The sequence below is a fragment of the Bubalus kerabau genome, chromosome 5, assembly GCF_029407905.1.
Source record: "Bubalus kerabau isolate K-KA32 ecotype Philippines breed swamp buffalo chromosome 5, PCC_UOA_SB_1v2, whole genome shotgun sequence".
NCBI lineage: Eukaryota > Metazoa > Chordata > Mammalia > Artiodactyla > Bovidae > Bubalus > Bubalus kerabau.
The window spans coordinates 112,992,335-113,019,747 of NC_073628.1; the positions used below are offsets into that span (position 1 = coordinate 112,992,335).

At 44.7% G+C, this 27,413-nt stretch overlaps 1 protein-coding gene and 1 long non-coding RNA gene across 14 annotated transcripts in view; one reads left to right on the forward strand and one right to left on the reverse strand.

Moving 5' to 3' along the window:
• The window catches only part of LOC129653252 (astrotactin-1), a 117,701-nt gene that overhangs the window by 47,339 nt on the left and 42,949 nt on the right, over positions 1-27,413 (reverse strand). The gene's annotated exons all lie outside the window — the stretch shown is intronic.
• Positions 4,683-27,286, forward strand: LOC129653253 (uncharacterized). Of its 13 annotated transcripts, XR_008715007.1 has the most exons (5): positions 4,683-4,697; positions 4,972-5,065; positions 19,458-19,579; positions 21,509-21,709; positions 24,381-27,286. It is a non-coding gene; the product is annotated as an uncharacterized LOC129653253 (long non-coding RNA). The 13 variants fall into 13 exon arrangements; XR_008715006.1 differs by lacking the exons at positions 4,683-4,697; positions 4,972-5,065 and adding an exon at positions 16,322-16,796; XR_008715012.1 differs by lacking the exons at positions 4,683-4,697; positions 4,972-5,065 and adding an exon at positions 17,156-17,173.

The following is a 27,413-nucleotide window of genomic DNA, read 5'->3' on the forward strand; positions in this document are numbered from 1 at the left end:
TGCAAATATCCATTTTCATGTCCATATTTTTCTATCTATATCTATCCATATATCCATGGAGATATATATATATATATATATATATATATGGAGGGAAAGGAGGAGTAAACATAGAAGTCATGAACCATGAATTTAAATTTTGAAAACAAGCCAAACATAAAGAATAAAGTCACAGTATCTGTAAATGTCTCCAGCCCCTTATTAAAGCTTCAAGCAGTCAAGCAGAAAGAACAAAGTATCATCTGGTAACAGCCAAAGCTACATCTCTAGCCACGATTGCTTCCCCCAGTATAACAGAAACTTAAGATACTTGTTTGAAAATCCATGTGAATGGTCAACATGCAAACTCAACGTGTCCCAGACTACCGTCCTCACACCTCCACACCTTCCCCAGAACCTCCTCCTCCTTCGGTCCTTCCCTCAGCAAAGGGCATCAGCTTCTGTGTCACTGGAGCCAGCAATCCTGGGTTCTTTGTGGGTTCTTCCTTGCTCGCCCAATCCGTCTCGAGTCTACGTCATTTAGGTCCCCCAAGCCATCCACTTCTCTGTGAGGTCTGAGTCGCACTGCCTGGGTTTGATTTCTGACCCTACCACTTGTTAGCTGTGTAACTTCAGGGTGGCTTCTTAACCTTTCTGTGCCTGGGCCTTCTCATACATAAAATACAGTTGATAATAGCCGATTTCGTAAGCCATGGTAATGATCAACTGATAAAATCCATGAAGAGAATTTAGCAGATACGGGACACAGCGAGGACTCTAAAATGAAGGATACTCACAGTGCCTGTCTACTTACCTGCACTGCGGCCAGCCACACCATCAAATGGTAGGCTCCTTGGAGGGCGAAATTAAGTCTTCTTCGCCACTGTAATATCCCACAGTGCCTAACAGGTAATGTAACTAAGGCATTCAACAATTCATTAAACAAATATTTATGGGATGCATACAAATGTCTGTCCAATTAATAAATCATTTAAATGGCTTATATACGAAGTCCCTGCTCTCTGCGTTCTGCAGGTACTAACTAGACAGGCTGAGTTTAGTGTTACTTTTCCCCATAACTTCCTAGGTTCTTTTGAGATTTTCTAGTTTCCTTCAAGGAAGAGAGACATCAGTTCTGAGTAAGTTCTGCTACTTTCATGTACAAACAGAAATTGGCCAGAGATAATCTAGTTGCAAAGATTTGAGATAATATTGCAAAAATACATTCTGCAAACTTTAAAGCATACACATGTAGCTCAAAGGTTACTAACGTGCATTGGGTAAATCACTTTGGGATTTAAGGATTTAGACGTAGGAAAGGGAGTAGCCAAGGGTGGTGCTGAAGAGGAGACTCTGGTTCTTTTGTGACTTGAAAATGTGAGAAAGTTCTGGCCACTGATGTCACATCGCTTGTGCGGGTTCTGGGCAGCTCTGAGAGCTGAGGGATAGCAGTGTACCGGGATTCATCGCATGGACCACTTCACCAACAAACAAGACACAGAGAGAGGCACTCTCGACCCCAAAGATGGTCACAGAAATGAACCATGAAAACCACGTCTTCTTCACTTTTTCTGCTCTGCCCAACCTCAGCCTGCACATAGGAGCCCATTCACCTCTCCTGCCAATCATCCATCACTACCCATTAGCTCAGAGGAAGCACAACTTTCTTTTGGGATTAGATACTAGACAACTATCCAACTATCAGAAACAGTCCCAGTTCCAGAGAATGTATACTCTTGTCCTTTCTTACAAATCAATCCACAATTAAAAAACAAACATTCTTTGTCAGGATGTATCCCTTGTATTCTAAAATTAAAGTTACATGAAGAGGTACCAACTACTAAATAGAAAATAAATGATATGCAAGGATGTGATGTAGAACAACAACGACAATAAAATTAAAGTCACTGTACACATCAGTTCTAGTTCTTTGTTATTCCTTCAGAAAGCTTCTGGAAATAGCAGATGGTCTTTGTTTTAAGCATGAACAGCATGTCTGGGTATGGTAAAATCCAGAGTAACAGTCAGGTGTCATCAAATACCCACTGGGCACCTCAGCAAAGCCCCATTAATGGGGATGTTGAAGAAAAGATGTCTTCTGGACAAGCGATTTTTTTTTTTTTTTTTTTTTTTTGCTTAACTGGTACTTAGTCAGAAAATGCTCAGTTTTCCTCCAATCCTTGTTGACATTTTTTCTTCTCTAAAAATGCAGTTTTCCAATTCCCTCATGAAGAATTGCCTACGAAACAGAATTAAACCTTTCCCCAAGGCGCCTCCAGGTGCTGATTTTGTTCATCAATTATGACCATGCAGATTTGGAAGCTGTAGGAGACAGAAAGAAAATGGTATCTAGTCCCCAAAAGGCTCTTTAAAAGCTGATCAATAACATAAGGTTACATTTCCTGAAGACTGCCCCCGTCTTAATAAGAATGTCATCAAACAAATAATTTCCTGGTTGAGGGTCCTGGTTCACGTGAAACTGAAGTTTGGGGGTAGCTGCAATGCTTTATCTTTGCCCAAAGTTGTTAAGTCATCTTTGACGTGGGAACAGGTTTAATTTCATAATAAACTGACAAGCTGGCCAAAGCCTCTGTCAGCCTCTTTTCTGGCCAGTCATAGTGATGTTCCATTTGGAATGAGAGGCTGAGTCCAAAAAATAGCAGGATAGCAGCATCTTGCAAGGGATCAATAAAAACCCAAAACTAACCTTTGTCTAGCAGTGACTCCAAATGCTTAAAAAAAAAAAAGTGACCTCTTTTTAATCTTCAACTTAGTGTGAAAAGGGAAATATGAATGCAGCCCAGTGATGCAACCAACACTTTAAAGATGCCTGAAGATGCATCTCAGCCCATATATCTCAAGAGGAACAAAAACAAAATCCAAACATTTCTGGGAAGCCCTAAAGCTCTGACCACAGAAATGAGCCCTTCTAATCACTAGATTGCTAGTCCCCAGTGGGCAAGAAGGTGCGTTCTCACCCAATGCCCCGACCTTGATAAGCATTCAACAAACATACAGGGATGGAAAGAAGCAAAGGCCTTTAAGCTCTCTGACTGCCTGCAATTCCTCATGGCTTCCACCCAAAGCCTCATTAGGATTCATCCTGAAGGCTAGGCCAGGCAGCCTGAGGTGGCTTACAGAGATTGTCCAGAAGTACCTACTCAGTGCCCATGTCTATGGGCCATGGGAGACCAGCTGAGACTGTGGTTGTCCGCACACTCTCTAAAAATGTCTTTCCTTTTTACTTTCTTTTTCTTCCTTCCTTGTTCCCTGCCTCCCTTCCTGTCATTCTTCCATCCTTCCCCATATATATACTGCTGCCACTCTGCTCCCATCACCCCTAATAGAAGTCATTCCACTGGAACTTTGTGCCAGGGTCCAGACAGGGTACCTACCACCCTTTATCAGACTGAGTATGGTGTTACGTCTTGTCCATCCTACTCGCTTCCAGGGTGGGAACTGCTCCTCCCTGCAACCCTAGAGGCCAGCACCAGGTACTCTGTAGGTTTTCCCTATCACACTGACACTCACATTTGTAATGTTTATAGGATTCTGGTTTTTCATTTGCCTGTTATAGTCTCATTTCTTTATTCACTAAATGCCTCTCATGTGACTAAGTGGATCACCAAGCTTTTTGTTCACATCAAATCTTTCCCTTTCTGTTTTCTAAAGCTGCCATAATAAATGACATCACATGACTGACTTAAAACAATAAAAATTTATTTCTCCAGTTCTGGGGGTTGCAAGTCCCAAGCCAAGATGTCGGCAGGGCTGCACGCCCTCTGAAGGCCTTAGAGGAGAATGCTTCCTGCCTCTTCTTGTTTCCAGTGGCTCCCTGCAATCCTTGGCGTTTCTGGGCTTAAAGCTGCATCATTCCAGTTTCATCCTTGGGTGTTAACGAGGCCATCTTCTCTGTATGTCTTTCCCAAATCTCCCTCTCCGTCCTCTTACAAAGATACCAGGCCCACCCTAAATCCAGGATAACTTTATCTTAACCGAATTACATCAGCAAAGATCCTATTTCCAAATAAGGTCATATTCTGAGCTTCCAGAAGCGCATGGCTTTGGGGGGAGACAGTATTCAACCCATTGGAGCATCCTGTGCTCCAGTGTGACGCTGACAGTCAGCCCTCCCCTGATGGGTGGCCAGGGACGATTCATGAGCTGGCTACTTGGGAGCTGGCCGTCCACCCCCTGGACTTCCGCCCAGGACAACAGGCCACAGGAAGAGGGGAGAAGTTTCTGGCTCCATCAGCATCCCCGGCCCAGCCTCAGCTGTGTTCATCTTGTCAACATTAAAATAAACCTGACATAGAGATTCAGAGTCACAGCCTTCTGGATGCACAGAGCTGCGCTGGATTATCCCTGCTGATTCGCTGCAGACATAGCAGCATGGAGGGAGGGCGGGGCAGAGAGCACGAGTCTGGGAGAGAGGTGAAAATGAGGAACACCTGCGGGATTACTTATTTTCAAATCTCCATTAGCAGGAAGATCACGTGAGTGAGTGGGCGTGCTCAGCGAGCCGCCAGGAGTCTCCCGTGCCCTTGCCTGGAGACTAAGATTTTATTTTATTTTCCTAGTCTTGTTTTTTTGTCTGAGAGGCTGAGCTGAGAAGCCAAGTGTGCACCCCCAGACCACTCCGGAGCAGGAGCCATTCCTCTTTGCTGGTCCTCACCAAGGAGGAGCCAGGAAAACACAGGGGAATAGCCCTGGGACAGGTAGAGGGAGGCAACTAATAGAAACAGAAAGAGTGTAGAGGAAAGGGCACTCCCGGAACTAGCTTTGGCCTCTGCTAATGTGGAGGGCTCGACTGGGGCCTCTCTCAACTTCCGGCTGTATCCACAGAGGGAAATTAAATGATGCTTCTGCCCTCTGTCAGCCAGACGGCATTATTTCTCAGCAAGGGGGCGCCCATGAGTCCCCCTTCTCTTTGCCTGAACCATCAGCCCAGCGACACTGTCTTTGTGACTCTATTCCATTTCCTCTCATCAGCTCCAGCTTCTGCCTCCATTACCTCTTCTATTTCTGGCTTCAAACCTGGACAAGAGGAGCACAGTCTGGGACACCCCGTGAAAATTATGAAATGGTAAAAACTGGCACCATTTCTTGCCTATCTCTAAATTACAAAGACTCAGCAGTACATTGTATACTGTGTGTGTGTGTGTGTGTGTGTGTGTGTGTGTGTGTGTACATGTGTCCAGGATGCTAACCTGAGTTCCATACAGGTGGAAGTCCTTGGGGCTTGTGTGATTCCACAGTGGGAGATTCAGTACCTAGCTGAGATGCTGCAAGGGCTTGCTTATAAATATCTTTAACTACCAAATGGTCTAGAAATGTTTAATAAAAAATATTATTCAATAATAATACTACTCCATCTGGCGAGGGAATGTTGTAACGGTCTCCATTTTCCTCTTGATACTCATCTGGCTTCTGTTTTGCAAATGAATTTGGATGTTAAATCCTTTTGCTGCCCTGACCAATTTATTCTGCAAATTAACTATATATGACAGAACTTAAAGTCCGTTACCACTTAGCTTTGCCTCACTGAAATTTATGCTGCTTTCCTGTCCATTGGAGCCACCAGCTCAAATAGATTGTGGCTCCTGGTGGTGATTTTGGATTCCACACAAGTCCCTCACCTCTTGGTCCTCTTGAGTTTAAAAATGCACTGAGTGGACTGGGTTCTTTTCACCTCTCAGTGACCCGTGTCCTCTCTTCTCAGACTCTCAGGTCTCTGCAGCTGCCCATCCAAATTTAATGAAAGTTTCTTTATAAGACTCGGTTTCACCCAGAGCTACAACCCACACTGGTTTGTGGGGCACACTCAGAGACTCAGCCTGGTTGCAAAACAGTTTCTAAATTGAGGAAAATCATGGGAAAGCAAAGGTTACAAGATAAAGAGGCTGGCAATGAGTGGCACATGACTGCTCAGCCCATGAATATAATCTTACATTGTATTAAGACAGTGTGGTGAAGGAATTGAAGGAGTTAGAACAGATACAAAGAGTCTTAGAAGCAGGCTTAGCAGCGCTCTAAATATTTGAAGCGTTGTCATGTGGAAGAGGGATCACACGAATTCTGTACATCTCAGAGGGCAAAATGAAGATCCAGGGTGGGTATTCTTATTAAATGAGAGTGAGATGAGTTGACTGAACCACATTTTCATTGAGCGCTACTATGTGTCAGGTGGTGGCTCAGCAGTAAAGAATCCATCTGACAATGCAGGAGACTCGAGTTCGATCCCTGGGTGGGGAAGATCTTCTGGAGAAGGAAATGGCAACCCACTCCAGTATTTCTGCCTGGAGAATTCCATGGACAGAGGAGCCTGGCATGCTACAGTCCATGGAGTTGATAAGAGTCAGAAATGGCTTCACAGCTGAACAACAATAATGTGTCAAGTCGAGTACCCAGGGACGGCGGAGCCTGGTGGGCTGCCGTCTATTGGGTTGCACAGAGTCGGACACAACTACAGCGACTTAGCAGCAGCAGCAGTGTGCTCAGTGCTAATGTACACAGATAAATAAGAGAAAAAAAAAGGTCATCTTCCAGGTGCATGGTGAGGGGAGTGGATAGGAAAGGAGACAATGATATGACAGGGGTGGGGGGTGATATTAGAGGCAGCAAAGACAGGCTCTGAGCATACCGGGAGGAAGCTCTAAAACCCACTCTTGGGGTGGGGGAGGTGAAAGGAAGCCTCTTGATTCCTTCAGGGACAATTTTTATATTAATTTATAACTGATTCAAATCAGGATGGGCAGCCTTGGAGATGACAAGCCTGGCTGACAGCAGGGTTCTTGTGGAAGCTAGATAGCCACTTGTCAGGGACTTCACAGTGGGAGAGGGGCATTTTAGAAGAACGAGTTCCACGTTCCTTTTAACAGCCAAATGTCAAATGTCTATTATTCTGTGACCTGATCTTCTCAGTGTTTCCTTACATCAGTGGGGTGGAGCTGGGAATATGCATGGTATCAGGCACACCAAAAGATTCTGACTTCAGATAACACTTCCCTGGTGGACTTCCCTGGTGGCTCAGACAGTAAGGCATCTGCCTACAATGCAGGACACCCGGGTTCGATCCCTGGGTCAGGAAGATCCTCTAGAGAAGGAAATGGCAACCCACTCCAGTACTCTTGCTTGGAAAATCCCATAGATGGAGGAGCCTGGTAGGCTACAGTCCATGGGGTCTCAAAGAGTTGGACATGATTGAGCAACTTCACTTCAGATAACACAGCAGTCTTCAGATTACATGTTGAAGACCACCAAGAGTAATTTATTTTATAAATATTGTCAGATACTTTTTAAAAATTCTATAACTAATCCAAATATGTAAAAGAGATAAAAGTCAAGAATAAGATTGCTTGGCATTTAGCATCATTACTGTTTGGTAAAAATAAACAACTCCATTGTTTATGGAGTCATTTAAGCATTTACTCAGAGCCCCAGGGCAGCCTAATTTGAAAACTACTGATTCAGACTCTGATGACATTGGCCTGAACTTTTCCAGAAGTAACCAAGCGTGCTCCCCAGCCAATAGGACCCTGTGCTGGCCCTAGGAAGACTATTGCCACAAAGAGTAGATTCCAACTAGACATCTATAATTACTTTGCATCCTGGGTTTTGCTAGACAAAAAGCACCATGTGGTCAGTCTTATTTTAGATGTATAATAATGAAGGTTAGAAAACTTTTAGACTCTTGACCAAAAATAGATCTACTCAATCACGCATGTTCATCTCATAAAGAAAGGATGTCAAGGAAGTGAAAAGGAGGCAACATCTATGCAGACAGTTCCATTCAAGGGGGTGACAAATTGAGGGGCAATTGTAGAAGCCAAATCTAATACTCTCCTTCAGATAGTAGTTAGGAGGTGCATGCTCCTGCTAAGTCACTTCAGTCGTGTCCAACTCTGTGTGACCCCATAGACGGCAGCCCACCAGGCTCCCCCGTCCCTGGGATTCTCCAGGCAAGAACACTGGAGCGGGTTGCCATTTCCTTCTCCAATGCATGAAAGTGAAAAGTGAAAGGGAAGTCACTCAGTCGTGTCCGACTCTTAGCGACCCCATGGACTGCAGCCTATCAGGCTCCTCCGTCCATGGGATTTTCCAGGCAAGAGTACTGGAGTGGGGTGCCATTGCCTTCTCCGAGGAGGTTCATATATATTAATAAATTCCACTGTTACCTCATCTCATTCAAGTGCCATAAAGAAAACTTCATCATTATATCCAACCAAGGGAAGTAACGTAAAATCACAGCACCAGTTACTTTCCTGAATTCTTGTAATAATAATAATAGATACTAAAACAATTACAAATGTTAAAATGTACTTCTAGGGCACTGCCAAAGGGAAGCTGTTACTTATGTAGCAGGGCCCAGCTGGCAGTTATGATAACCAGTACAGATGGCCATCTTGTAATTCCAATCGTAAAGCCAGGGTCTTCTTTAATGTCTCACTCTCTCTCATACACACACACACACACACACACAGTTTTTGTTTTTCAATAAAGAAACTACTGGGCAATGACTGTTAGGGAGCAGTAACAGTCACGGCCCCAGATAGCCAGCCAGCCAGCTAGCCAGGCACCCAGCTAGTGCCAGCGGAAACTCCCAGACCCAATGGTGCGTGAGGACATGGTCTATGAAGAGGCCAGAGTCTCTGAGACCCTTGAGGATGGACTACCTGTCAAAATGGGAATGCATATGCCTGGTCCTGGAAATGAAGGGAGAGGCCAGAGACAGGTGCAGTAGCCCTTCTGGTCTCACAGTAAGCAGCAGAGGGAGATGCTGTGAGCATGTCTTATCCCAGGCCCCCACCTCAACTGGCCAAGATCCATGTTCACCCAGAATTCCTTATCTGATGAATGGGGCTTTTAGGTTTGGGTTCAGATTCAGAACTCTGAGACTTCTAAGACTTAACTTCTTTGGGCCGAAGTTTCCTGATCTGTAAAATGGATTTCTAACAGAATTTATCTCATAAAATTGTCTGGGATTAAATGGGATAGTTCATGTAGAACCCTTGGCATGACCTCTGGTATCTTAGCTTTCACTGGGAGCCAATATTCACCATCATAACTCCATTGCCCAGCACAATCTTAACATCCAATAGGTACTCAATAAATACATAATGATTTCTTAAAAATTGATGCTGATGCTCAAAAAAACCTACAAACAACCAAGAATCTTCATGGGCTAGCAATGGCAGAAGAGTACTCAAGAATACCCAGTAATAGGGACTAAACCAGCAGGGTTCAAGGGCTTCCCAGGTGGCACTAGTGGTAAAAAAAAACCCCACCTGCCAATGCAGACAGATGTAAGAGACAAGGGTCCCATCCCTGGGTCAGGAAAATCCTCTAGAGCGGAGCATGGCAACCCACTCTAGTAGTCTCGCCTAGAGAATCCCATGGACAGATGATCTTGGCAGGTTGCAGTCCATAGGGTCGCAAAGAGTCCAACACGATTGAAGTGACTTAGCACACATGAACACAGCAGGCTTCAAGTCTGCAGGAACTTAACTCACCAAGGTGGCTGTAAGGCCAGTTCCCACACAGTAAAGGAATCAGCAGTCCCCCACATTGTGGGGAAATAATACTAGGATCAAGGAAGGGCTCCACTACCTGCATCCCAAAATGAGGCTGAGAGAGCCATGACTTAGTCCAGACCTCTGACGTTACTGAACTGGCAGAAGGGAGCAGAAAATGAATAAGTCTGAGTCACTGCTTCAGGACTGGAGTCACAAAGTGCCCAAGAGCCCAGTGGAATGGGAAAGAGGGAAGGGATAGATGCCGTTAAATTTATAATTAGTTAATGACAATGTGCTTCCACGTACAGCTCTGATGCATGACATTGATCAAAAGATGTGGCTGGTCATCTCTCAGGCATCCTTGCTGTTGACAGCAAGCTTGTTCAGAGTGACATGCTCTCTATGGTCCCAAGGGGACCCTCAAGGCTGCAGCCAATTTCTCTGGGAGTTGAGTGATTCTTTAATTAGTATTAGGGGAAATGGGTAGAAAGGATGCTGTTGACCATTGTTGTTGTACAGTCGCTAAGTCATGTCTAACTCTTTGTAACCCATATGGCACACCAGGCTCTCCTGTGCTTCGCTATCTCCCGGAGTTTGCTCAGACTCATGTCCATTGAGTCGGTGATGCTATCTAACCATGCATACTCTGTCACCCCCTTCTCCTTTTGCCTTCAATCTTTCCCAGCCTCAGTGTCTTTTCCAACCAGTTGGCTCTTCACATCAGCTGTTGACCACATTGAGCTTTAACTACTTCAAATAAAGATGCAACACTAGTGAAATAAGATGAAATTTTGATCTCCCAAACCAGCCTTTCTAGTTACAAAATATTTCTCCCTGAAATACAATGCTATTCAAATGGTGTTTACACGGAGTGGATGCTTTATAAATGGCAATATTGAAGGACCTCCATTCCATGTGTTAGATAACTATTTACAATACTTAGGTGTTAGTCGGAGAAGGCAATGGCACCCCACTCCAGTACTCCTGCCTGGAAAATCCCATGGACGGAGGACCCTGGTGGGCCGCAGTCCATGGGGTCGCTAAGAGTCAGACACGACTGAGCGACTTCACTTTCACGTGTCACTTTCATGCATTGGAGAAGGAAATGGCAACCCACTCCAGTGTTCTTGCCTGGAGAATCCCAGGGACGGGGGAGCCTGGTGGGCTGCCGTCTATGGGGTTGCACAGAGTCGGACACGACTGAAGCGATTTAGCAGCAGCAGCAGCATCAGGTGTTAGTACTAAAAGAGCACTAGGATTTTTAGATTCTTTTTTATTTTCATGGAAAAGATAAAAAGCAAATCCCTCTTAGGTATCAGCAACATCCCAGGGGTATCTTTCCCTTGTATCATTCTGGAATCAAAAACCCACAGCGAAATACAGAAAATAAGCCACTTCAGATATATTAAGTCATGAATTATGTCTGTTTCTAAAGCTTGCAACTATAGGATCTTGTATTTAATTTTCATTCCTACAGTGGAAGATAATTCAGATATTTGTCTTTATTCTAGTCTAGTGCCAAACAAAAAAAGGAACAAAATGGAACAAACATCTGCCCTTAAGAATGTACATGTATACGCACGTGTGCGCGCGCGCACACACACACACACACACACAAAATAAAACCTTTCTCCCAATGCCAGGAACTTATAGAGTGTCAAGAAAGCTGAGAGAATAGGACCCTTTTAAAATGGTAGGTAGCAAAATTCACCTTTAATTTCTCAAAGCCCCTGAGGCACATCTAATTGTGCACTTTCAGAAATAGTAGGAAATGGATACTGGCAACAAGTAACCAGTGCTGAAATTCTGGGTGTACAGTGCTATGTACTCATTTCAAGGTTGTTACCATTAAAAGATGCTTACTCCTTGGAGGGAAAGTTATGACCAACCTACATAGCATATTGAAAAGCAGAGATATTACTTTGCCAACAAAGATCCGTCTAGTCAAGGCTATGGTTTTTCCAGTGGTCATGTATGGATGTGAGAGTTGGACTGTGAAGAAAGCTGAGCACCGAAGAATTGATGCTTTTGAGCTGTGGTGTTGGAGAAGACTCTTGAGAGTCCCTTGGACTGCAAGGAGATCCAACCAGTCCATTCTAAAGGATATCAGTCCTGGGTGTTCATTGGAAGGACTGATGCTGAAGCTGAAACTCCAGTACTTTGGCCACCTCATGTGAAGAGTTGACTCATTGGAAAAGACTTTGATGCTGGGAGGGATTGGGGGCAAGAGGAGAAGGGGAAGACAGAGGATGAGATGGCTGGTTGGCATCACCGACTCGATGGACATGAATCTGAGTGAACTCTGGGAGTTGGTGATGGACAGGGAGGCTTGGCGTGCTGCGATTCAAGGGGTCGCAAAGAGTCGGACATGACTGAGCGACTGAACTGAATGAACTGAACCATTACTCAGTTTTTTTGAGTGCAAATCTTTTTAGCCCCTTCTTATGCTTCTGTTTTTAGCCTCCCAGGACTTTCCTTCCATCAAAAAGTTGGCTGACATCAGGCAAAAGTCAGAAGACACAGGCTCATTGAATTCAATTCAATAGAGCAAATACTAAATTATTGAATGTCTATTTACAAGGTACTGTGCAGGTCTTCTGAATATACCAAAATGAATTATGTGTAATCCCTACATTCAAAGGATGTACTACCTTATAGAGGAGATAAGATAGACATACAGAATTTAAGTGCTGTTTTTCTAGAGGATCAAACAAGGACCAGATGATATCAGGACATTTAGTTCAGAAGAGGCTTCACTGAGGAGGAGGCTGTTGGGCTTGGCCTTGAGGGATGCTGTTATTGTTTAGTTCTCAGTTGTGGCCAACTTTTTTGGGACCCCACGGATTGTAACCCACCTGGCTTCTCCGTCCATGGGCTTCCCTGGGCAAGAACACTGAAGTGAGTTGCCAGGTCCTTCTCCAGGGGATCTTCCCAACCCAGGGACAGAACATGCGTCTCCTGCATTGGCAGGTGGGTTCTTTACCACTTGAGCTACCAGGGAAGCCCCTTGAGGAATGACAGCATCCTTAATAACCAGAGCTACCATTTATGGCAGGAATTGGCCATTTTTTTTCCCTGCAAAGGGCCAGATAGTAAATAGTTTAGGCTTTGCAGGCTACACAACTATGCCTTTGAGTGTCAAGGCAGCTACAGACAATACGTAAATGAATGTTCATGGCTCTGTGCCAATAAAACTTTATTTATGGATACTGAAACTTAAATTTTATTGAATGTTCATGTCATAAAATATTATTTTGCTTTTTATTATTATTTCCCATTCATTTAAAGAGGCAGAAACCATTCGCAGTTTGTGGGTCATCCAGTCACAGGGAGCAGGTCATATTTGTTGACCTCTGATAAAGCTTAACATTCAGAAAACTAAGATCATGGCATCTGGTCCCATCACTTCATGGCAAATAGATGGGGAAACAGTGGAAACAGTGCCAGACTTTATTTTTCTGGGCTCCAAAATCACTGTGGATGGTGATTGCAGCCATGAAATTAAAAGATACTTGCTCCTTGGAAGGAAAGTTATGACCAACCTAGACAGCATATTAAAAATCAGAGATATTACGTTGCCAATAAAGGCCCATCTAGTCAAGGCTATGGTTTTTTCAGTAGTCATGTATGGATGTGAGAGTTGGACTGTGAAGAAAGCTGAGTGCCAAAGAATTGATGCTTTTGAACTGTGGTACTGGAGAAGACTCTTGAGAGTCCCTTGGACTGCAAGGAGATCCAGTCCATCCTAAAGGAGATCAGTCCTGGGTGTTCATTGGAGGGACTATGTTGAAGCTGAAACTCGAATACTTTGGCCACCTGATGCAAAGAGCTGACTCATTTGAAAAGACCTTGATGCTGGGAAAGATTGAGGGCAGGAGGAGAAGGGGACAACAGAGGATGAGATGGTTGGATGGCATCACCAACTCAATGGACATGGGTTTGGGTGGACTCCAGGAGTTGTGATGGACAGGGAGGCCTGGCATGCTGTGGTTCATGGGGTCACAAAGAGTCAGACATGACTGAGCTTCTGAACTGAACTGATCTACGGAGTCCTCACTATAAATATAATGCTTTGTTATACTTGATCTCATTGAATCCTTACACCTTGCTCTATGAGGGGTAAGGATATTTTTCTAGCTATCCAAAGTGAAGCTTAGAGAACTGAGGTTATACAGGTTTCAAAGATCTTGCCTTTAACCACCAGGCCATACTGTCTTCCAGTAATGGTAAGGAAATCATGGGAAAGGTGAAATGAACATGTTTCCTTTGGCCAGGGGCATTTAGTTCATCTAAAAATACTTTAAACAACAAATATGAGGTTTGCTATCATGGCTTACTCAGAGTAAACTCATTTTAAACCTCTGTTATCACCACCCTCTCTCTTTCCACAAGTCATTCAGGACACAGGTATAATATTTAATAACTTCTACTGCCCAGAATATAATATCCTCCCATACATGAAGCAAAAAGAACAGCCTTCTAGCATTTGTTCCAACCTCCCCACTCCCACTCCTCCCCATGGTTACCCAGAGCCACACACAGAAGGTGTCACTTGACCCTGCAGGTGATGGTAAGCTTAGAGACACAGTTCTCTCCGAGTTGCTAACTCCTTTCTTTCTCTCCTCACCATTGTCGGCAATGATTCTCTCTTACAGGGCTTCTTTACTGTCTATTGTTTTAAAGCAATTTTATGAGCTAGAGAAGATGGAAGGGAAACAAGAGTTGCCACGGTTTCTTATCACCTGTTAAGATGACTGCTGCTGCTAAGTCACTTCAGTCGTGTCCGACTCTGTGCGACCCCATAGACGGCAGCCCACCAGGCTCCCCCGTCCCTGGGATTCTCCAGGCAAGAACACTGGAGTGGGTTGCCATTTCCTTCTCCAATGCATGAAAGTGAAAAGTGAAAGTGAAGTCGCTCAGTCATGTCCGACCCTCAGTGACCCCATGGACTGCAGCCTACCAGGCTTCTCCATCCATGGGATTTTTCAAGCAAGATTACTGGAGTGGGGTGCCATTGCCTTCTCTGTAAGATGACTGCAGGTGGTGTCAATCCTTCTTTGGTCAGCTTCTTTTCTGAACAAAGGTCAAGTATCCTTACACTGTCTGTAGAGTTGTTCAGAAATGTAGGATCACACTGGGTTCCACATATGACAATGGCAAGTTCATCAGTCAGTCAGTCTATGTCTGTTGGGGCTTCCCCAGTGGCTCATCAATAAAGAATAGGCCTGCAATGGACACAGGAGATGTTGGTTCAATCCTTGGATTGGGAAGATCCCCTGGAGGAGGAAATAGAAACCCACCTCATTAGTCTTGCCTGGGAAATCCCATGGACAGAGGAGCCTGGTGGGCTACAGTCTGGCCATAGCGTCACAAAGAGTTGGACACAACCGAGTACTTGCACTACAGCTATTAAAGATGTGTTATGTGCCCAGGACTCTGTTAGGTCCTGTGGGGAGCTCTAAAGTATGAGACTGACCTCAAGGAATTTGCAATTCTACCTGGGCTAGCAAGATAAGAAAACATAAGGATGATAACAGAGCTACTCTCTATTACACATCATGGCACTCTGTAGAACACTCTACATGTATTCTGTCAAGCAAAAGGCAAATCTAGACTAAGTAGGGCATGCCTTATTAAAAAAGACTATTGCCAGACAGGTCTACACTAAAGCCTGTGACAATGTGTGGTGTCTTTACATGCTCAGCCGTGTCCAGCTCTTTATGACCCCAGAGACTGTAGCCTGCCAGGCTCCTCTGTCCATGGAATTTTCCAGGGAAGAATACTAGAGTAGGTTGCCATTTCGTACTTTAAAAAAGTGCAGGTGTTAGTCGCTCAGTTGTGTTCAACTCTTTGTGAGTCCATTGACTATAGCCTGCCAGGTTCCTCTGTCTATGGAATGCTCCAGGGAAGAAACTGGAGTGGGTAGCTATTCCCTTCTCTGGGGGATCTTCCAACCCAGGGATAGAACCCAGGTCTCCCGTACTGCAGGCAGATGCTGGGATGGATTAAGCACACACTGGAATCAAGATTGCTGGGAGAAATATCAACCATCTCAAATATGCAGATGATACCACTATACTGGTAGAAAGTGAGAGAAACTAAAGAGCCTCTTGATGAAAGTGAAAGAGGAGAGTGAAAAAACTTGCTTAAAACTCAACATTCAAAAAACTAAGATCATGGCATCTGGTCGTATCACTTCATGGCAAATAGATGGGGGAAAAATGGAAACAGTGACAGACTTTATTTTCTTGGGCTCCAAAATCACTGCAGATGGTGACTGCAGCCATGAAATTAAAATGTGCTTGCTCCTTGGAAGATAAGCTATGACAAACCTAGACAGTGTATTAAAAAGCAGAGACATCACTTTGCCAACAAAGGTCCACCTAATCAAGGCTGTGGTTTTTCCCATAGTCATGTACAGATGTAAGAAGGCTGAGGGCTAAAGAATTGATACTTTTGAACTGTGGTGGTGGAGAAGACTCTTGAGAGTCCTTTGAACTGCAAGGTCAATCCTAAAGGAAATCAACCCTGAATATTCATTGGAAGGACTGATGCTAAAGCTGAAGTTTCAATACTTTGGCCACCTGATGCAAAGAGTGGACTCATTGGAAAAGACCCTGATGCTGGGAAGGATTGCAGGCCAGAGGAGAAGTGGGTGACAGAGGATGAGATGGTTGGATGGCTCAGTGACTCAATGGACATGAGTTTGAGCAAACTCCAGGAGATAGTGAAGGACAGGGAAGTCTGGAGTGCTGCAGTCTGTGGGGTAACAAAGTATTGTTGGACATGACTGAGCGACTGAACAAGAAGAAGACCTGTCTGGGGGAGATATGCAAGACATGACTGTCATAATAGAGGGGGATGATTACAATTGGTGGGCTCTGATAAGATTTGCCAGTATCTTGAAGTTAGGGGGGAAAAAAGAGTTTTTCTTTTATAGAGAGAAGTAAACAAAGCTAGGAAGAACCACATGTAGGGAAGTGGTGTGAGACTAGTCCATTCTCAGGAGTGGCTGTATACTGGCTTAGGCTGAAGGTGGGCCAAAGTTCAGGAGCCTGAAGAAAGGAGAGAAGCTTAACCAAAATCCAATTAACAAGGATTTAGTTCTGATTGATCAGTGATGACAGCAGTTCAGCGAATCATTTATATGGCAAAGAATGGGAACTTCAAGGGTCTGTGTCTGCACTTGTCATTGATAAAACAAGGAGGGCATCTGTGACTCTCCTAAGTGGGAAGGATGGTTCTCTGCAGCAAGACAACTTGCAGAACATGAAAGGATGACTGGATTTCTTAAATATCCAGGTAAGGGTTAATGCTGAGATCAGTCCTCCATATTGACCTTTGTGGCTGGTGCGGAAATTGTCCGTCTTTTAAAGATGATAAAATTGAGCAACAGAGAGGTTAATTACTCTGCCCACACTCACAAAGTTCTCACTAGAAGAGGCAAAACTTATACCCAGGTCTGTCTGACTCCAGGGTATCCAATCAGTCCTTTATCACGTGGCTGAGATTAGCACTTGTTACAGGAGTTTGAAGAAGAGGGGTTATCAGTGAGGCCAGAGAAATCTCAGGAAGCTTCATGTTCAGTTGCTCAGTTGTATCCAGCTCTTTGAGACCCCATGGGCTGTAGCCCGCCAGGCTCCTCTGTCCATGCGGGTTCTCCAGGCAACATTACTGGAGTGGGTTGCCATGCTATGTTTAGAAGAATGGGAGGAGCTGACCAGGTAGTTAGGACAATGTGGAGTATCATGGTGGGGGCAGAAAGGTCAAAAGTAGAGGTAATGGGAGCCAAGGAGGCCATTAAAGAGTTTAACACTGTGACACAGAGGTGTTGACTGGAAAAATAATGAGCATTAAAGTTACATAAACAAAGTAGGGCCATATTGAACAGGCTCCTGAAGAAGCAGACTAGGTTGTTTAGGCTTGAAGCAACAGTTAGCAATCAATCTTTCTTAAAACTGGGCAGGAAATAGCATAGAGGATGAAAACAGCTGAGGAAGATGAGTCAGGTGGTGAAATGTAGACTGACTTCAAATGAATGAGAAACTAGAGGCAAAAAAGACCAGCCGGGGGGCTGTAGTAACGATAAAAACTTGGAGGTCTGGGGATTGGACTGGTGCGGCCCAGAATGAGGGGCAAACCAAGGGAGTATTTCAGAAGAAATGAGGATTTGATGCTGGGTCTGGAGAGAGGTGTTTAAAAGGAAAGCTTCTACCTTATTAGAAACAGCATAACTATAAACCCAGGGCTTCCCTGGTGGCTCAGTGGTAATGAATCCACCTGGCAATACAGTAGACCTGGGTTCAATTCCTGGGTGGGGAAGATCCCCTGGAAAAGGAAGTGGCAACCCACTCCAGTACTCTTGCCTGAGAAATCCCATGGACAGAGGAGCCTGGTGGGCTACAGTCCCTGGGGCCGCAAAGAGTTGGACACGACTGAGAAACTAAACAATGAGCTACAAACTCAGAATTTTTCTAAGTAGTTCTCATAGAACTTCTCTCTTTTAGGATCTGTTAATATCATTACTCAAAATAACAGACAGACAAAAAGATATTCAATCTCTCATGTGAGGGAGCAACCTGAGTGAAAGTTAAGCAAATCTTAAAATCTTGGTAAATCTTCAAAAAGCCTTTAAAATTCTCATCTGTATTGCAAATCTCTGAGAAGGAAATAAAGCAGCCAGTGTTGTCAAAAATAACTTGAACATGAAATTCATGTCGTGCAGAAAATATTGTAGGACTTGTGTGCTACAGAGCCTATCTTAGAAAATCACCTAATGGTTACATTCTTGAGGACCTACTAGGGACTGATGTTGAAGCTGAAGCTTCAATACTTTGGTCTCTTGATGCGAACAGTGGATTTACTGGAAAAGACCCTGATGCTGGGAAAGACTGAGGGCAGGAGAAGAGGGAGGCAGAGAATGAGGTGGTTCAATAGCATCACCAACTCAATGGACAAGAATTTGAGCAAACTCTGGGAGACAGTGGAGGACAGAGGAGCCTGTCATGCTGGAGGTCCATGGGATCACAAAGAATTGGACATGACTTAGTGACTGAACAACAACTAGGGACCAGGGGCTCTGCCAACCTTAAGACTCTTAGTCCTGACAATCCTCTGCAAAATTCTCATTATCCCGTTTTGCAAATGAGGATTTGTTTTAAAATCACTCAGCCACTGAGTCTCTAACTCCCCAGTCCTCCTCCCTTTGCATCAGGCTTCCTTCCACATCATAGATACACGAGATCTTCAGAATCAGACTTCCCCATCTTTCTCGAGAACACCCGATCACTGCATTTTGCTGAGGTGCTTTCGACAATTTCTGAAGTCCCTTCCTGGGATGCAGGATTTCATGCATCACAGGACTGCTGATACCAGCCTCCAATCTGTTGGCATTCACCTGCCGTTACACACAGCTTCCGGTGGAATCATTCGGATTTTAGATTACTTCTCTTCCTTTGTTCCCCAGAACCTGACATCTATAAACATGACAGCACCGGCAGAAAAGGGCAGGAGGAACAGTCTCCAGCTTCCTAATGGGGGCTGGTGTGATGTGGGGAGGAGAGGGAGGGTGCAGATAAGGTCCTGATGTCTCAGGCTGCCCTGGAATTGACACGTACCACTCCAGTGCTTGCAGTCTCCGCCATCACACACTGCTCGGTGTTAAATTTAGAATAAAAACCAATTAAAAGATAACAAGGAAACATATGCTCGGGATGGTAAGAATCTGAGTGTTTATGGGAATATGACCTCCAGCTGCTGCAGGAAAGCACCGGTGTGTTGTATAAACCTGAATCCTGCCTGCCCTACCCCTTCTCCATCTTTCACCCATGGCCCGAACTCATCTCTGCCCAGATGGCTTGCAGCAGAAAAACTGCAGCGATTTTTACTGTGGTGGATGGACTAACTTGTGTCTGAAAATCAGAGAGCATGTAGATCACTGCTGAGTGTTTTTTTCTGTGCTAGGCCAGATGACTGGGTCTGGGCTGGTTGGAGGAAGTGTTCGCATCGTGCCTTGAGCTGGGTTCAAGGTGTTTCCACTTGGGGTTCCGGACAAAGCACAGGCTACTCGTGAGGTAAGGATGCAGGTGAGTAGTTAGGGTTTTCATTCCTCCCTGCCTCTCCATAAGGCATGCCTGCAGTTCACGAGCCCCGAAAAAGGGAGCTCTTGCTAGGATGGACACCCCAGAAAGGTGAGTTTACTACCTTTGGCATCCTCTACCATGTCAGCATTCGTAAGCAAACTGTACTATCGTGAAAAGCAAAAATTCTGCTACTCTGCAATCCATGTCAGCTCAGTTTAATGTCTGGGTTAAAGAGTTTTCAACTCCTACCATTCCATAACCGGGGAAATCGCTGCAGGAGACCCAGGTTTTCCATTTCTGCCTATCTAGAACATTTCCAGGGCTGGGCCTTGCCATGGCTGACCACGTTCTCACCTTCCACATCCAAAAAGTCACCTATTAGCGATGTTTCCAAAATTACTGTCACATCTACCCTACACTCGACATTTCGTCCCCCTTAGTCCAGACCTTCAGCAGTTCCCATCTGGTCGTCTCCAAAACTGTCCTGACTGGTCAATCTACCTCTGGTTTTCATGTCAGTCATCCTCCATGTTGTCCAGGGGTAAGTTTCTAGAGCATGGTAGGAACACATCCTTTCTCTGCTGGAATTCTTTAACAACTCCCAAACCACATAAAGTACAAGTAGGTCCTTCAAACCTCTTTAAGATAGAAGTAGGAGAACAGCACTTGGCCACTGGGCCCTTTACACCTCCCTACCAACCCACCCTCCCTGCCCACCGACCCTGCCTCCAGCTGTCCCGCACGTGCCAGGGGTACTGTGTCATCTCATTCCTTGTGTTTACATGCCCTGCCTTTTCCCACTGAGAACACCTTTCCCCAAGGAGTTGCCTGTCAATGTCCACCCACCCTCCATCTTTTTGTCTAGGCAACACTCCAGGAGGGTTTCACAAATTGGCTCCAGTCTGGGCTAGGAGCTTCTCTTCCCTGCTGACTGTTTTCCAGTCTCTTATAGTCATTATCACATTATATTGCAATTTCTGGTTTACTGGACACCCTCCCACATAATTTATGAACAGCTTGAGGGTAGGGCCTGGCTCTTATTCATTAGCGTATTCTGGACACTTGGCAGAGGAACTGCATTCAGTCTATTTTTAGCAGTAGGTATTCAGTGACTGTTTCTTAAGTTGTGGAAAGGAACTCTCTTCCCAGGACTGGGATGTAAGAAGTGGGAAGTAAGAAGTGGGCAGAATAAAGATTTTATTTTGCTTGCTATTATGCTAATCATGCCTAGTAATAATAAAACTGTTAAGAGTGGACCATCTCAAGTAGAATCTGTCAGCCTTATGGGAGGGGGTGTTTATCCTGAGAGAGCATTGTGGGATGATCCAAAATTCAAAGAGACACATCCAGTCAATGGTACAAGCATCCCAAGCCCTCCTGATTTTTAATACATTCAAAAAGCAATGCACAGATCTGCGAGACAAGGACAATGAATGACCAAGCTTGGGCTCCACTCCTGGTTTTGCCACTCTCTATGTGACCACAGACTAGTGTCTGCTCCTCCCCTGGAACTGGGGGTGCAGGACTGTCAGTGGGAGGGGTGGGGGCATCCTTCAAGAGCACAGGGTCTGCAGGCAGACATCCCGTATGGGGAATGGTTCCACTGCTCAGCGCCCCGAGGATCTCTAACAACACACTCACTCTGGAGATGCCCTGAAGGACAGAGCTCTGCTTTGCAAAGCACCTTTCGTGGCTTCACAATTCAAACTGAAGCCATTGTGAGTGAGCACGACTCACAAAGACCCTTCACCAGACAGGATCATAGTAAGAACCTACCTCCTCACTTCATAATTGTGGGGAGAGGTATGAGCTATGTGAAGAACACTCATCATTGGACATTCCTGTGCATATTTCACCAGGGCCTTTGTGATGGCAATAATTTATGATTTTCTAAGGGAACACTGCTCTAAGGCTATGATGTTTGACCTACAGATCTCAGTCAGCCGGACAAGACAGCTGCCCACTGTCTTCCTCACCTCAGCCTTCCTTGGATCCTCCCACCTCCCTGCTGATCCCTCATGGTCTCCTTTGCTGAACTACCCCTCCACCTGCCATCTTCACCTGGCCTCTAACTGTGCAAGCAATTCAGAGTTTGGGCTGGGACCAGCTTTGCTTCTATGTCTTCCTCCCCGGGTAAGATCATCCAGGACGCTGGTTGAACTCTGCAGGCTCCCTCTTGAAACTCCAGCACCGACCTCTCCTCTGAGCTCCAGGCCTGCACAGCTAATGGCTTACTTGACCTCTCCACCTGGCTGTCTCCCTAGCAACTCCAAGTCTGCATGAAGCTCTTCCCTCCCTAACCTGTTCCATCCCATCGCCCCTCAATGTGTCAAAGGTGCTCCAGCATCATCAGTTGCCCAAGCAAATATCTAGAAATTATCTCGACTCCTCTTCCCCAGCTCCTCTCTCTCCCAGACTCGCCCTGTCTTCAAGTTTCTCTATGCCATAAACAAACCTCACTCTGTTCTTGCCTCTCCAATGTCCACTGCCCAGCTTCCTCCTTTAGGTCCTTATTGGTGTCCATGTGACCACTCTGACTCCCTCGAAGCTGTTCTCTACCCAGTGCAGTGCCCCAGGTGTGCCTGGGGTACTTGCCTCCATGACTCTGCCCAGCCATCCCCATCCTTTCCATCTCCAGCCAGGCCAAGGTTTCCTCACTCTCCAGGCTGTAACCCCACTAGGCCTCCCCACCTCAGTACTTTGCACTGTCCATCCCCTTTCCTGGGATGGCTTTCCTCCAGCTCAGCCTCCAATCTCAACATAAACGCTGCTCACATCCTCCCAGATGACCCTTTCTAAAGTGGACACTGCCTTGTCACCCTGTCACTGCACCCACATTACCCTCATAGCTCAAAGTTTCTAGTATTTTGTTTATTCCTTACTGACTTGTTTATATTCTGTCTCATCCACGTCTTCTCCATGAGAGCAGGAATCAAGTTCCTTCTACAGTGTTGTTTGCCCAATGCCTACACAAAGCAGAACCTCAATCAATATTCACTGAATGATAAAATAGTTTTTTTAAAATGACTGATTGAACTATAATTGGTTTTGATTTGTTTTTATGTCCCCTCCCTCTTCAACCTCCCTCCCACCTCCCACCCAGTCCCACCCATGGCTGATTTATGTGGATGTATGGCAGGAATTAATACAATATTGTGGAGCAATTATTCTCCAATTAAAAATAAATAAGTTTATTTTAAAATTTTGCTTTTATATTTATCTGTAGATCATGAATGATCTTTACCAGCCCAATGAATGCAAGATTCATGATCCACACAGGACCCAACACATGGATTACCCTCAAAGGGAGATACAATGGAAATCCTAAATTCTAAAAAAATAACACTTCCTTCTACCCAGCTCTGTAAAAGAATGCAGCGACTGACCAGTAAAACTTTGGGGCTGCCATCTTTTGATTATCTACAGCCACATTACCATGATCAGTATTAAATGTGAATGTGCTGTGAGCAGAGTCTGAAGTAACAGCTATTGGAAGATGCAAAGATGTGGGCAGAGTCTCTGCTCTCTTAAGAAGGCAAATCAGACTCAGTGAAAATACATAAAGCCACAAATGCCCCCAAACACATCAATATATATAGAACCAATTACCGCAGTAATCGACTGGACTTGCAATAAATTGACAAGAGGGACCACAGCAGTCAGGGCGGGCGACAGAGGCACACACAGAGTGGCTTTATAAGCTGCCCCTGTGGAATCAAGCTGACTAAAGAAAAACCCCCAGGAAACAAGAAAATGTCAAGGGAGTCTAGGCTATTGGCTGACCCGATTAGGCTGTTTTCTCCTGTCACAGGCACTCCCATTTTACCTACAAATCACATATTTTAACTGGCAGATTTATTGAGAAATTGCACTTGAGAAATGCTTTGACCTTTCTTTTTCTTTCTTTGTTATTTTGTTGATCAGCAAAAGGAAAATATTTTCAAGTCTTTTGAACCTGCTTGCTTTTTGCAGTTGCTCTAAACCAAGGGTTTCTGTGCTGTTAGATTCTAACTCTATGGGATGAACCCCATCCCCTGCCAGACTTGATCAACTGGATGGGCCTTGTGTGGTTAAGTCTTTGCCAAGCTCTCTGTCCCTTTCCAGTCACGTTAGGCTTTAAGGGGAGACTGGTGTGACCCCTTCCTGGAGCCCTAGGGCATGAACTCTGTTTAGGTAGGTACCATCCCCCTCTCTGGCCTCAGCGGGAGGTTGCCAGACCACAGGTAGTCTGCACACAGCCCTGCACAAAACAGCCAGCCAGTGGTGCAGTCATCACATGTGACCAGGGAATGGTCCAACCTGGCCCAATAGCCCCTCTCCCCAGGATTGTTGGCACTGCCATGGGTCTTCCATCTAAAGCTCTCCACACCTGTCCGTTTGCGTCCCATCTTCAGTGTCTCACAGATTGCTCCTGGGAGCAGCAGCCACCTTGAATATGGGCACTTTGGCAGTAGACAGAATACACACAGGTTGAAGAAACTTTCCAAGGAACGGGATCAACTCTCAGGGTGGGAAATATGTTTGGGACCTTGCAACAACTTTCTCTGCCTCTTTTGTGGGTCAAAGAAAAGCCCAGAGAGGGCTTGCCTGGTGGCTCAGATGGTAACGAATTCATCTGCAATGCAGGAGACTTGGGTTTGATCCCTGGGTCAGAAAGATTCATCTGCTGGAGAAGGAAATGGCACGCCAGCATTCTTGCCTGGAGAATCCCATGGACAGAGGAGCCTGGCAGGCTACAGTCCATGGGATTGCAAGGAGTCGAACACGACTGAACAACCAACCTTTTCTTTCACTTTGTTTTCAGAGAGTTCAATCATGCTGTCCCACAGATGCTGACTAGCCAAACAAAAGAAGAGAAGACAGAAGATGAGGCTGGCAAAAGAAAGAGCTATGCTTGGCCTCAACATCTAGAATCCCACAGTGGGCCAGGAGCCTTCTCTGACTACCCATGTACTCCTGACGCCTAGCACGGCACTGATCTACAGCAAATGACATACGTTTCTGAATGAAGGCATACGCATCATTACTTTGCACAGGAACTCAGCCTTCCCTCACGGTGCTGCTAATCGAGGTCTATGTGCTCTTGACCCTGCTGTCACCAATATATTAGCCGTTGTGTCAAAGGGTACTAGTGAATTTCGTAGAGGGAAGTTGATCTGATTGGAAAACCATCTTCCTCTCATCAGTAACAGAGACAGAAATGATGTACACTGGGGCCTTTGACTGTTGTAACATTAACCAGCTTCATTTTGTAGTGTAGCTGGCAGTTGGGGCCACATTCGAAAATGATGTCAACTACTCGCATTTTTTTCTAAATTAATGACTTACCTAATCCATTTTTTTCCTGCTGATTTCCTTGACATTAGTTTTTTCTTATGTATTATTAATTTTTTCATTTAATTTTCATCTTTTAGTCATTGAACCAACTTCCAAAGAGTTCCATGAGATTCAGGGAGACAGTCTCTGATGACAGAGGAATGCAAACTAGTAATAAGTAGTGGCCAATGGATAAGCTTTGATGAAAGGGGTTTGTTGATTTGTTGGTTTAAGTCAATGTAGTTTTATGTCTTGTGTTGCATTCCTATACAAGTTGCATTCCTACTTGCTTTTAGAAAAAGCAATGATAGGAAAGGTGGTAAAAGAAAAACTATTGTTGGCTCCTACAGCACCAAATGGTAGCCAGAAAGTTGAAATAACCATCACGTATTGGAGGTCCACACATGGATTTGCCCCAGTTCCTAGTATATAATTCCAGTCCTACCTTGTGCTGCTCACTCAGTTTTAAAGACTAGCCTATTCTTCCTGTGCCAAATCCTAGGACATGACATAGATCCTGAGACAGGGCAAGTGCATGATATCCCCCACACGAAACAATCAAACCTGGAGATATGGAAGAGGGATGATGAGAGGGAGACTAGCCACGGGCTGAAGGAAAAGGTGTTTGAGGCAATGCTGTCTTAGACAATAGGCTGCTGTTTCCCTTGGAAGGGGAAAAGGAGGAGACAAAAGTATGGCACTCACTTACTTATTCAACCAACATGTACTGACTGCCTGCTAGATGCCATGCTTGGCATTGTGTGTTGCAAGAGATGGGGTAGGAGTAGGGAGTGATCTCAGAGATTCGTTAGCTGTAGCCCCCACCTTTCAGAAATTGTTGACCCCCTTGTGCCTCTGAGAACACAAGAGTATTCCTCTAAAGCACGTTATTAAGGGAGAACAGGAAAAGATAGGAGCCTAACAAAAACACAGAAACTATTAGTCAATTATCTCTCAACTCCAACACCCACTTACGCTGGAACTTGGGTTGTTACTAGAGCCAAGGTCTCCCCTCTGGGGCTTAAGGGGAACCCAAGCCTGCATCTGTATGCCGCCGGTGCAACCAGACAGTTCAGGTTTTGAGTCAAAAGTAAAGGGAAGGCTGCTGCAGCTGGACACCTGCATGAATTTCCCCCTTCAGAAGATGCACCTGACAGCTCCTTTGCACTTAAAAAGCAGCAACACCGGGCTGCTTATCAAAGCTTCCCAGGGATTCTTTTCCACAGAGAGCACAGTCTTATAGCCTCCCTTCCCCCATCAAAAAAAAAAAAAAAAAATCCCTCTCATATGGGAGGGGTTTATTTCCTGGTTTTTTCTCAGCAAAAGAGCTACATAACTGGGACTGAAAATAGCTCCCAAAAGATGTGATTCTGGTCTTGATTTTTGTAATGAAGGTTTGACGTCCCTGTTCCACTGGGCTAGTTAGTGATTTGTGACTTCTAAAAGACACAGCGGTGTTTCTAGGAAGAACACATTTATCCAGTTTTACTCTCTGACATTTTGATCAGCTGCTATTTTGTTCAAAAATTAGTGAACTGAACTGAAATTTTTATTGAAATAATGCTAGTAATAATAATAATAATAATAGTGCTAATAATGAGTCAAAATGCATAGAACAGTTACAGGATGCTAGAAACTCTGTTTCATAAATAATTATTGTATCTGATCCTTACTTGTAAGCTAAGTATCAATAGCCCTATTTTACAGACAGAGAAAATGAGGCTCACAGCCATTAAGTAAACTTAATAAAAATTCTGACGCCTATCTGTCTGACTTTAAATTCTCACTATAAACAACAGTATTAAACTCCTTCCATTGCAGTATCAGTTGAGTTAGCCTATTGAACCTTGATCCAGGCCTTATTAAATGCTGCATTCTATTATTATAGTATTCTATTATCTGTTCTATTCTATTATTGTATCTATTATCTATTATTCTATTTCTAATATGTAGAAATAATTTGCTGTGTATATAGAGTCACAGAGAACTAAAAGAAGCTCTAAGTATTACCTAATTCAAGTTAGTTATTATATAGATGGGAAGATGGTTTTGAAGAGCGTTAAGTAATTTACCCAGGGTCAGCAGGCTGGCTAATGGCTCAACTGAGCGCAATAGCCCAGGTCTCCTGACCACTCCCCACCCTCTCTGTCCCCCGCCCCACTCCCACCAGTGCTCTTTTCCTCAACACACTGTCTTAGAGTAGGATAGACTATAACATAGATATATTGCACTTAAGACACAAGGCATCCATCCTCCAAAATGCAGAAAGCCCAAGTGATATCAAGTTCAAATTTTCACCTTGGTGCAGAATTTCCCATTGCCTCATTACTTGTCTTGCACTCCCCCCCCCCACATTTTTTTGTGCAGAGATAAACTATTTTGTTATGGAGACCATAACTTAAGATCAAGATAAAAGTCTTAGTAAGGATAGGAATTGTACTCTTAAACCTGCTGCCATATGCTTATTTCTCTTGGATCAGTAGCACCATGGGCAGCCCACTGAGCACTGATCTACATTTTA